Below are 12,339 nucleotides of genomic sequence, written 5' to 3' on the forward strand. Positions count from 1 at the left end.
TGGCGTATCAGTTAGGAGTTAGCTACCAGACTGACGTATCAGTTAGGGAGTTAGCTACCAGACTGACGTATCAGTTAGGGAGTTAGCTACCAGACTGACGTATCAGTTAGGGAGTTAGCTACCAGACTGGACGTATCAGTTAGGGGAGTTAGCCACCAGACTGACGTATCAGTTAGGGAGTTAGCCACCAGACTGACGTATCAGTTAGGGGAGTTAGCTACCAGACTGACGTATCAGTTAGGGAGTTAGCCACCAGACTGACGTATCAGTTAGGGAGTTAGCCACCAGACTGACGTATCAGTTAGGGAGTTAGCTACCAGACTGACGTATCAGTTAGGGAGTTAGCTACCAGACTGACGTATCAGTTAGGAGTTAGCCACCAGACTGACGTATCAGTTAGGGAGTTAGCTACCAGACTGACGTATCAGTTAGGGAGTTAGCCACCAGACTGACGTATCAGTTAGGAGTTAGCTACCAGACTGACGTATCAGTTAGGGAGTTAGCTACCAGACTGACGTATCAGTTAGGGAGTTAGCCACCAGACTGACGTATCAGTTAGGGAGTTAGCTACCAGACTGACGTATCAGTTAGAGAGTTAGCCACCAGACTGACGTATCAGTTAGGGGAGTTAGCTACCAGACTGACGTATCAGTTAGGAGTTAGCTACCAGACTGACGTATCAGTTAGGGAGTTAGCTACCAGACTGACGTATCAGTTAGGGAGTTAGCTACCAGACTGACGTATCAGTTAGGAGTTAGCTACCAGACTGACGTATCAGTTAGGGAGTTAGCTACCAGACTGACGTATCAGTTAGGGAGTTAGCCACCAGACTGACGTATCAGTTAGGGAGTTAGCTACCAGACTGACGTATCAGTTAGGGAGTTAGCTACCAGACTGACGTATCAGCTAGGGAGTTAGCCACCAGACTGACGTATCAGTTAGGGAGTTAGCTACCAGACTGACGTATCAGTTAGGGAGTTAGCTACCAGACTGACGTATCAGTTAGGGATTTAGCTACCAGACTGAAGTATCAGTTAGGGAGTTAGCTACCAGACTGACGTATCAGTTAGGGAGTTAGCTACCAGACTGACGTATCAGTTAGGGAGTTAGCCACCAGACTGACGTATCAGTTAGGGAGTTAGCTACCAGACTGACGTATCAGTTAGGGGAGTTAGCTACCAGACTGACGTATCAGTTAGGGAGTTAGCTACCAGACTGACGTATCAGTTAGGGAGTTAGCTACCAGACTGACGTATCAGTTAGGGAGTTAGCCACCAGACTGACGTATCAGTTAGGGAGTTAGCCACCAGACTGACGTATCAGTTAGGGAGTTAGCTACCAGACTGACGTATCAGTTAGGGAGTTAGCCACCAGACTGACGTATCAGTTAGGGAGTTAGCCACCAGACTGACGTATCAGTTAGGGAGTTAGCTACCAGACTGACGTATCAGTTAGGGAGTTAACCACCAGACTGACGTATCAGTTAGGGAGTTAGCTACCAGACTGACGTATCAGTTAGGGAGTTAGCCACCAGAATGATCGTATCAGTTAGGGAGTTAGCTACCAGACTGACGTATCAGTTAGGGAGTTAGCTACCAGACTGACGTATCAGTTAGGGAGTTAGCCACCAGACTGACGTATCAGTTAGGGAGTTAGCTACCAGACTGACGTATCAGTTAGGGGAGTTAGCTACCAGACTGACGTATCAGTTAGGGAGTTAGCTACCAGACTGACGTATCAGTTAGGGAGTTAGCTACCAGACTGACGTATCAGTTAGGGAGTTAGCTACCAGACTGACGTATCAGTTAGGGAGTTAGCCACCAGACTAACGTATCAGTTAGGGAGTTAGCCACCAGACTGACGTATCAGTTAGGGAGTTAGCCACCAGACTGACGTATCAGTTAGGGAGTTAGCCACCAGACTGACGTATCAGTTAGGGAGTTAGCCACCAGACTGACGTATCAGTTAGGGAGTTAGCTACCAGACTGACGTATCAGTTAGGGAGTTAGCTACCAGACTGAAGTATCAGTTAGGGAGTTAGCCACCAGACTGACGTATCAGTTAGGGAGTTAGCTACCAGACTGACGTATCAGTTAGGGAGTTAGCCACCAGACTGACGTATCAGTTAGGGAGTTAGCTACCAGACTGACGTATCAGTTAGGGAGTTAGCCACCAGACTGACGTATCAGTTAGGGAGTTAGCCACCAGACTGACGTATCAGTTAGGGGAGTTAGCTACCAGACTGACGTATCAGTTAGGGAGTTAGCTACCAGACTGACGTATCAGTTAGGAGTTAGCCACCAGACTGGCGTATCAGTTAGGGAGTTAGCTACCAGACTGACGTATCAGTTAGGGGAGTTAGCTACCAGACTGACGTATCAGTTAGGGAGTTAGCTACCAGACTGACGTATCAGTTAGGGAGTTAGCTACCAGACTGACGTATCAGTTAGGGAGTTAGCTACCAGACTGACGTATCAGTTAGGGAGTTAGCTACCAGACTGACGTATCAGTTAGGGAGTAGCTACCAGACTGACGTATCAGTTAGGGAGTTAGCTACCAGACTGACGTATCAGTTAGGGAGTTAGCTACCAGACTGACGTATCAGTTAGGGAGTTAGCCACCAGACTGACGTATCAGTTAGGGAGTTAGCCACCAGACTGACGTATCAGTTAGGGAGTTAGCCACCAGACTGACGTATCAGTTAGGGAGTTAGCTACCAGACTGACGTATCAGTTAGGGAGTTAGCTACCAGACTGACGTATCAGTTAGGGAGTTAGCCACCAGACTGACGTATCAGTTAGGGAGTTAGCTACCAGACTGACGTATCAGTTAGGGAGTTAGCTACCAGACTGACGTATCAGTTAGGAGTTAGCTACCAGACTGACGTATCAGTTAGGGAGTTAGCTACCAGACTGACGTATCAGTTAGGGAGTTAGCCACCAGACTGACGTATCAGTTAGGGAGTTAGCTACCAGACTGACGTATCAGTTAGGAGTTAGCTACCAGACTGACGTATCAGTTAGGAGTTAGCTACCAGACTGACGTATCAGTTAGGGAGTTAGCCACCAGACTGACGTATCAGTTAGGGAGTTAGCTACCAGACTGACGTATCAGTTAGGGAGTTAGCTATCAGACTGACGTATCAGTTAGGGAGTTAGCTACCAGACTGGCGTATCAGTTAGGGAGTTAGCTACCAGACTGACGTATCAGTTAGGGAGTTAGCTACCAGACTGACGTATCAGTTAGGGGAGTTAGCTACCAGACTGACGTATCAGTTAGGGAGTTAGCTACCAGACTGACGTATCAGTTAGGGGAGTTAGCTACCAGACTGACGTATCAGTTAGGGAGTTAGCTACCAGACTGACGTATCAGTTAGGGAGTTAGCTACCAGACTGACGTATCAGTTAGGAGTTAGCTACCAGACTGACGTATCAGTTAGGGAGTTAGCCACCAGACTGACGTATCAGTTAGGGAGTTAGCTACCAGACTGACGTATCAGTTAGGGAGTTAGCTACCAGACTGACGTATCAGTTAGGGAGTTAGCTACCAGACTGGCGTATCAGTTAGGGAGTTAGCTACCAGACTGGACGTATCAGTTAGGAGTTAGCTACCAGACTGACGTATCAGTTAGGGAGTTAGCCACCAGACTGACGTATCAGTTAGGGAGTTAGCTACCAGACTGACGTATCAGTTAGGGAGTTAGCCACCAGACTGACGTATCAGTTAGGGAGTTAGCCACCAGACTGACGTATCAGTTAGGGAGTTAGCTACCAGACTGACGTATCAGTTAGGGAGTTAGCTACCAGACTGACGTATCAGTTAGGGAGTTAGCCACCAGACTGACGTATCAGTTAGGGAGTTAGCCACCAGACTGACGTATCAGTTAGGAGTTAGCTACCAGACTGAACGTATCAGTTAGGGAGTTAGCTACCAGACTGACGTATCAGTTAGGGAGTTAGCCACCAGACTGACGTATCAGTTAGGGAGTTAGCTACCAGACTGGCGTATCAGTTAGGGAGTTAGCTATCAGACTGACGTATCAGTTAGGGAGTTAGCCACCAGACTGGCGTATCAGTTAGGGAGTTAGCTACCAGACTGACGTATCAGTTAGGGAGTTAGCTACCAGACTGACGTATCAGTTAGGGAGTTAGCTACCAGACTGACGTATCAGTTAGGGAGTTAGCCACCAGACTGGACGTATCAGTTAGGGGAGTTAGCTACCAGACTGACGTATCAGTTAGGGAGTTAGCTACCAGACTGACGTATCAGTTAGGGAGTTAGCTACCAGACTGGACGTATCAGTTAGGGAGTTAGCTACCAGACTGACGTATCAGTTAGGGAGTTAGCCACCAGACTGACGTATCAGTTAGGGAGTTAGCTATCAGACTGACGTATCGAGTTAGGGGAGTTAGCTACCAGACTGACGTATCAGTTAGGGAGTTAGCTACCAGACTGACGTATCAGTTAGGGAGTTAGCTACCAGACTGACGTATCAGTTAGGGAGTTAGCTACCAGACTGGCGTATCGAGTTAGGGAGTTAGCTACCAGACTGACGTATCAGTTAGGGAGTTAGCTACCAGACTGACGTATCAGTTAGGGAGTTAGCTACCAGACTGACGTATCAGTTAGGAGTTAGCTACCAGACTGACGTATCAGTTAGGAGTTAGCTACCAGACTGACGTATCAGTTAGGAGTTAGCCACCAGACTGACGTATCAGTTAGGGAGTTAGCCACCAGACTGACGTATCAGTTAGGGAGTTAGCTACCAGACTGACGTATCAGTTAGGGAGTTAGCCACCAGACTGACGTATCAGTTAGGGGAGTTAGCCACCAGACTGACGTATCAGTTAGGGAGTTAGCTACCAGACTGACGTATCAGTTAGGGAGTTAGCTACCAGACTGACGTATCAGTTAGGGAGTTAGCCACCAGACTGACGTATCAGTTAGGGAGTTAGCTACCAGACTGACGTATCAGTTAGGGAGTTAGCTACCAGACTGACGTATCAGTTAGGAGTTAGCTACCAGACTGACGTATCAGTTAGGAGTTAGCTACCAGACTGACGTATCAGTTAGGGGAGTTAGCTACCAGACTGGACGTATCAGTTAGGGAGTTAGCTACCAGACTGACGTATCAGTTAGGGAGTTAGCTACCAGACTGACGTATCAGTTAGGGAGTTAGCCACCAGACTGACGTATCAGTTAGGGAGTTAGCCACCAGACTGACGTATCAGTTAGGGAGTTAGCCACCAGACTGACGTATCAGTTAGGGAGTTAGCCACCAGACTGACGTATCAGTTAGGGAGTTAGCCACCAGACTGGCGTATCAGTTAGGAGTTAGCTACCAGACTGACGTATCAGTTAGGGAGTTAGCTACCAGACTGACGTATCAGTTAGGGAGTTAGCCACCAGACTGACGTATCAGTTAGGGAGTTAGCTACCAGACTGACGTATCAGTTAGGGAGTTAGCTACCAGACTGACGTATCAGTTAGGGAGTTAGCTACCAGACTGACGTATCAGTTAGGGAGTTAGCTACCAGACTGACGTATCAGTTAGGGAGTTAGCTACCAGACTGACGTATCAGTTAGGAGTTAGCTACCAGACTGACGTATCAGTTAGGGAGTTAGCCACCAGACTGAACGTATCAGTTAGGGGAGTTAGCCACCAGACTGGCGTATCAGTTAGGAGTTAGCCACCAGACTGACGTATCAGTTAGGGAGTTAGCCACCAGACTGACGTATCAGTTAGGGAGTTAGCTACCAGACTGACGTATCAGTTAGGGAGTTAGCTACCAGACTGGCGTATCAGTTAGGGAGTTAGCTACCAGACTGGACGTATCAGTTAGGGAGTTAGCTACCAGACTGACGTATCAGTTAGGGAGTTAGCTACCAGACTGACGTATCAGTTAGGAGTTAGCTACCAGACTGACGTATCAGTTAGGGAGTTAGCTACCAGACTGGCGTATCAGTTAGGGAGTTAGCCACCAGACTGACGTATCAGTTAGGGAGTTAGCCACCAGACTGACGTATCAGTTAGGGAGTTAGCTACCAGACTGACGTATCAGTTAGGAGTTAGCTACCAGACTGACGTATCAGTTAGGAGTTAGCTACCAGACTGACGTATCAGTTAGGGAGTTAGCTACCAGACTGACGTATCAGTTAGGGAGTTAGCTACCAGACTGACGTATCAGTTAGGGAGTTAGCTACCAGACTGACGTATCAGTTAGGGAGTTAGCTACCAGACTGACGTATCAGTTAGGGAGTTAGCTACCAGACTGACGTATCAGTTAGGGAGTTAGCTACCAGACTGACGTATCAGTTAGGGAGTTAGCTACCAGACTGACGTATCAGTTAGGGAGTTAGCCACCAGACTGACGTATCAGTTAGGGAGTTAGCCACCAGACTGACGTATCAGTTAGGGAGTTAGCTACCAGACTGACGTATCAGTTAGGGAGTTAGCTACCAGACTGACGTATCAGTTAGGGAGTTAGCCACCAGACTGACGTATCAGTTAGGGAGTTAGCCACCAGACTGACGTATCAGTTAGGGAGTTAGCTACCAGACTGACGTATCAGTTAGGGAGTTAGCCACCAGACTGACGTATCAGTTAGGAGTTAGCTACCAGACTGACGTATCAGTTAGGGAGTTAGCTACCAGACTGACGTATCAGTTAGGGAGTTAGCTACCAGACTGACGTATCAGTTAGGGAGTTAGCCACCAGACTGACGTATCAGTTAGGGAGTTAGCTACCAGACTGACGTATCAGTTAGGGAGTTAGCTACCAGACTGACGTATCAGTTAGGGAGTTAGCTACCAGACTGACGTATCAGTTAGGAGTTAGCTACCAGACTGACGTATCAGTTAGGGAGTTAGCTACCAGACTGACGTATCAGTTAGGGAGTTAGCTACCAGACTGACGTATCAGTTAGGGAGTTAGCCACCAGACTGACGTATCAGTTAGGGAGTTAGCCACCAGACTGACGTATCAGTTAGGGAGTTAGCCACCAGACTGACGTATCAGTTAGGGAGTTAGCCACCAGACTGACGTATCAGTTAGGAGTTAGCTACCAGACTGACGTATCAGTTAGGAGTTAGCTACCAGACTGACGTATCAGTTAGGGAGTTAGCTACCAGACTGACGTATCAGTTAGGGAGTTAGCTACCAGACTGACGTATCGAGTTAGGAGTTAGCCACCAGACTGACGTATCAGTTAGGGAGTTAGCTACCAGACTGAACGTATCAGTTAGGGAGTTAGCTACCAGACTGACGTATCAGTTAGGGAGTTAGCTACCAGACTGACGTATCAGTTAGGGAGTTAGCCACCAGACTGACGTATCAGTTAGGGAGTTAGCTACCAGACTGACGTATCAGTTAGGGAGTTAACTTTCACTGCTATGCGGATGACACACAGCTGTACATTTCAATGAAACATGGTGAAGCCCCAAAATTGCCCTCGCTAGAAGCCTGTGTTTCAGACATAAGGAAGTGGATGGCTGAAAACTTTTTACTTTTAAACTCGGACAAAACAGAGATGCTTGTTCTAGGTCCCAAGAAACAAAGAGATCTTCTGTTAAATCTGACAATTCATCTAGATGGTTGTAAAGTCGTCTCAAATAAAACTGTGAAGGACCTCGGTGTTACTCTTGACCCTGATCTCTCTTTTGACGAACATATCAAGACTGTTTCAAGGACAGCTTTTTTCCATCTACGTAACATTGCAAAAATCAGAAATTTTCAGTCCAAAAATGATGCAGAAAAAATTAATCCATGCATTTGTTACTTCTAGGTTAGACTACTGCAATGCTCTATTTTCCGGCTACCGGATAAAGCACTAAATAAACTTCAGTTAGTGCTAAATACGGCTGCTAGAATCCTGACTAGAACCAAGAAATTTGATCATATTACTCCAGTGCTAGCTTCCCTACACTGGCTTCCTGTTAAGGCAAGGGCTGATTTCAAGGTTTTACTGTTAACCTATAAAGCGTTACATGGGCTTGCTCCTACCTATCTTTCCGAGTTGGTCCTGCCGTACATACCAATACGTACGCTACGGTCACAAGACAGGCCTCCTAATTGTCCCTAGAATTTCTAAGCAAACAGCGGGAGGCAGGGCTTTCTCCTATAGATCTCCATTTTTATGGAACAGTCTGCCTACCCATGTGAGAGACGCAGACTCGGTCTCAACCTTTAAGTCTTTACTGAAGACTTATCTCTTCAGTAGGTCATATGATTGAGTGTAGTCTGGCCCAGGAGTGTGAAGGTGAACGGAAAGGCTGGAGCAACGAACAGCCCTTTCTGTCTCTGCCGGGCCGGTTCCCCTCTCCACTGGGGTTCTCTGCCTCTAACCCTGTTGCAGGGGCTGAGTCACTGGCTTGCTGGTGCTCTTTCATGCCGTCCCTGGGAGGGGTGCGTCACTTGAGTGGGTTGAGTTACTGACGTGATCTTCCTGTCTGGGTTGGCGCCCCCCCTTGGTTTGTGCTGTGGTGGAGACCTCTGTGGGCTATACTCGGCCTTGTCTCAGGATTGTAAGTTGGTGGTTGGGGATATCCCTCTAGTGGTGCGGGGGCTGTGCTTTGGCGGAGTGGGTGGGGTTATATCCTTCCTGTTTGGCCCTGTCCGGGGTTTCTTCGGATGGGGCCACAGTGTCTCCGGACCGCTCCTGTCTCAGCCTCCAGTATTTATGCTGCAGTAGTTTATGTGTCGGGGGGCTGGGGTTAGTTGGTTATACCTGGAGTACTTCTCCTGTCTTATCCAGTGTCCTGTGTGAATTTAAGTATGCTCTCTCTAATTCTCTCGTTCTCTCTTTCTCTCTGAGAACCTGAGCCCTAGGACCATACGTCAGGACTACCGGGCATGATGACACCTTGCTGTCCCCAGTCCGCCTGGCCTTGCTGCTATTCCAGTTTCAACTGTTCTGCCTGCGGCTACGAAACCCCTACCTGTCCCAGACCTGCTGTTTTCAACTCTTTAATGATCGGCTATGAAAAGCCAACTGAGAGACCTGAGCCCTAGGACCATACGTCGGGACTACCGGCCGTGGTGACTCCTTGCTGTCCCCAGTCCGCCTGGCCTTGCTGCTATTCCAGTTTCAACTGTTCTGCCTGCGGTTATGGAACCCCTACCTGTCCCAGACCTGCTGTTTTCAACTCTTAATGATCGGCTATGAAAAGCCAACTGAGATTTATTCCTGATTATTATTTGACCATGCTTGTCACTTATGAACATTTTTGAACATCTTGGCATGGTTCTGTTATAATCTCCACCCGGCACAGCCAGAAGAGGACTGGCCACCCCTCATAGCCTGGTTCCTCTCTAGGTTTCTTCCTAGGCTTTCGCCTTTCTAGGGAGTTTTTCCTAGCCACCGTGCTTCTACACCTGCATTACTAGCTGTTTGGGGTTTTAGGCTGGGTTTCTGTACAGCACTTCGAGATATTAGCTGATGTAAGAAGGGCTATATAAAATAAAATTGATTGATTGATTGAGCTACCAGACTGACGTATCAGTTAGGGAGTTAGCTACCAGACTGACGTATCAGTTAGGGAGTTAGCTACCAGACTGACGTATCAGTTAGGGAGATAGCTACCAGACTGACGTATCAGTTAGGGAGTTAGCCACCAGACTGACGTATCAGTTAGGGAGTTAGCTACCAGACTGACGTATCAGTTAGGGGAGTTAGCTACCAGACTGACGTATCAGTTAGGGAGTTAGCCACCAGACTGACGTATCAGTTAGGGAGTTAGCTACCAGACTGACGTATCAGTTAGGGGAGTTAGCTACCAGACTGACGTATCAGTTAGGGAGTTAGCTACCAGACTGACGTATCAGTTAGGGAGTTAGCTACCAGACTGACGTATCAGTTAGGGAGTTAGCCACCAGACTGACGTATCAGTTAGGGAGTTAGCTACCAGACTGACGTATCAGTTAGGGAGTTAGCTACCAGACTGACGTATCAGTTAGGGAGTTAGCTACCAGACTGACGTATCAGTTAGGGAGTTAGCTACCAGACTGACGTATCAGTTAGGAGTTAGCTACCAGACTGACGTATCAGTTAGGGAGTTAGCTACCAGACTGACGTATCAGTTAGGGAGTTAGCCACCAGACTGACGTATCAGTTAGGGAGTTAGCCACCAGACTGACGTATCAGTTAGGGAGTTAGCCACCAGACTGACGTATCAGTTAGGGAGTTAGCTACCAGACTGACGTATCAGTTAGGGAGTTAGCTACCAGACTGACGTATCAGTTAGGGAGTTAGCTACCAGACTGACGTATCAGTTAGGGAGTTAGCTACCAGACTGACGTATCAGTTAGGGAGTTAGCTACCAGACTGACGTATCAGTTAGGGAGTTAGCTACCAGACTGACGTATCAGTTAGGGAGTTAGCTACCAGACTGACGTATCAGTTAGGGAGTTAGCTACCAGACTGACGTATCAGTTAGGAGTTAGCCACCAGACTGACGTATCAGTTAGGGAGTTAGCTACCAGACTGACGTATCAGTTAGGGAGTTAGCCACCAGACTGACGTATCAGTTAGGGAGTTAGCTACCAGACTGACGTATCAGTTAGGGAGTTAGCTACCAGACTGACGTATCAGTTAGGGAGATAGCTACCAGACTGACGTATCAGTTAGGGAGTTAGCCACCAGACTGACGTATCAGTTAGGAGTTAGCTACCAGACTGACGTATCAGTTAGGAGTTAGCCACCAGACTGACGTATCAGTTAGGGAGTTAGCTACCAGACTGACGTATCAGTTAGGGAGTTAGCTACCAGACTGACGTATCAGTTAGGGAGTTAGCTACCAGACTGACGTATCAGTTAGGGAGTTAGCTACCAGACTGACGTATCAGTTAGGGAGTTAGCCACCAGACTGACGTATCAGTTAGGGGAGTTAGCCACCAGACTGACGTATCAGTTAGGAGTTAGCTACCAGACTGACGTATCAGTTAGGGAGTTAGCTACCAGACTGACGTATCAGTTAGGGAGTTAGCCACCAGACTGACGTATCAGTTAGGGAGTTAGCCACCAGACTGACGTATCAGTTAGGGAGTTAGCTACCAGACTGACGTATCAGTTAGGGGAGTTAGCTACCAGACTGACGTATCAGTTAGGGAGTTAGCTACCAGACTGACGTATCAGTTAGGAGTTAGCCACCAGACTGACGTATCAGTTAGGGAGTTAGCTACCAGACTGACGTATCAGTTAGGAGTTAGCCACCAGACTGACGTATCAGTTAGGGAGTTAGCTACCAGACTGACGTATCAGTTAGGAGTTAGCTACCAGACTGACGTATCAGTTAGGGAGTTAGCCACCAGACTGACGTATCAGTTAGGGAGTTAGCTACCAGACTGACGTATCAGTTAGGGAGTTAGCCACCAGACTGACGTATCAGTTAGGGAGTTAGCTACCAGACTGACGTATCAGTTAGGGAGTTAGCCACCAGACTGACGTATCAGTTAGGAGTTAGCCACCAGACTGACGTATCAGTTAGGGAGTTAGCCACCAGACTGACGTATCAGTTAGGGAGTTAGCTACCAGACTGACGTATCAGTTAGGGAGTTAGCCACCAGACTGACGTATCAGTTAGGGAGTTAGCTACCAGACTGACGTATCAGTTAGGGAGTTAGCTACCAGACTGACGTATCGAGTTAGGGAGTTAGCCACCAGACTGACGTATCAGTTAGGGAGTTAGCCACCAGACTGACGTATCAGTTAGGGAGTTAGCCACCAGACTGACGTATCAGTTAGGGAGTTTGCTACCAGACTGACGTATCAGTTAGGAGTTAGCTACCAGACTGACGTATCAGTTAGGGAGTTAGCTACCAGACTGACGTATCAGTTAGGGAGTTAGCTACCAGACTGACGTATCAGTTAGGGAGTTAGCCACCAGACTGACGTATCAGTTAGGGAGTTAGCTACCAGACTGACGTATCAGTTAGGAGTTAGCTACCAGACTGACGTATCAGTTAGGGAGTTAGCTACCAGACTGACGTATCAGTTAGGGAGTTAGCTACCAGACTGACGTATCAGTTAGGAGTTAGCTACCAGACTGACGTATCAGTTAGGGAGTTAGCTACCAGACTGACGTATCAGTTAGGGAGTTAGCTACCAGACTGACGTATCAGTTAGGGAGTTAGCTACCAGACTGACGTATCAGTTAGGGAGTTAGCTACCAGACTGACGTATCAGTTAGGGAGTTAGCTACCAGACTGACGTATCAGTTAGGGAGTTAGCTACCAGACTGACGTATCAGTTAGGGAGTTAGCTACCAGACTGACGTATCAGTTAGGGAGTTAGCTACCAGACTGACGTATCAGTTAGGGAGTTAGCTACCAGACTGACGTAT

The sequence above is a fragment of the Coregonus clupeaformis genome, unplaced genomic scaffold, assembly GCF_020615455.1.
Source record: "Coregonus clupeaformis isolate EN_2021a unplaced genomic scaffold, ASM2061545v1 scaf0766, whole genome shotgun sequence".
NCBI lineage: Eukaryota > Metazoa > Chordata > Actinopteri > Salmoniformes > Salmonidae > Coregonus > Coregonus clupeaformis.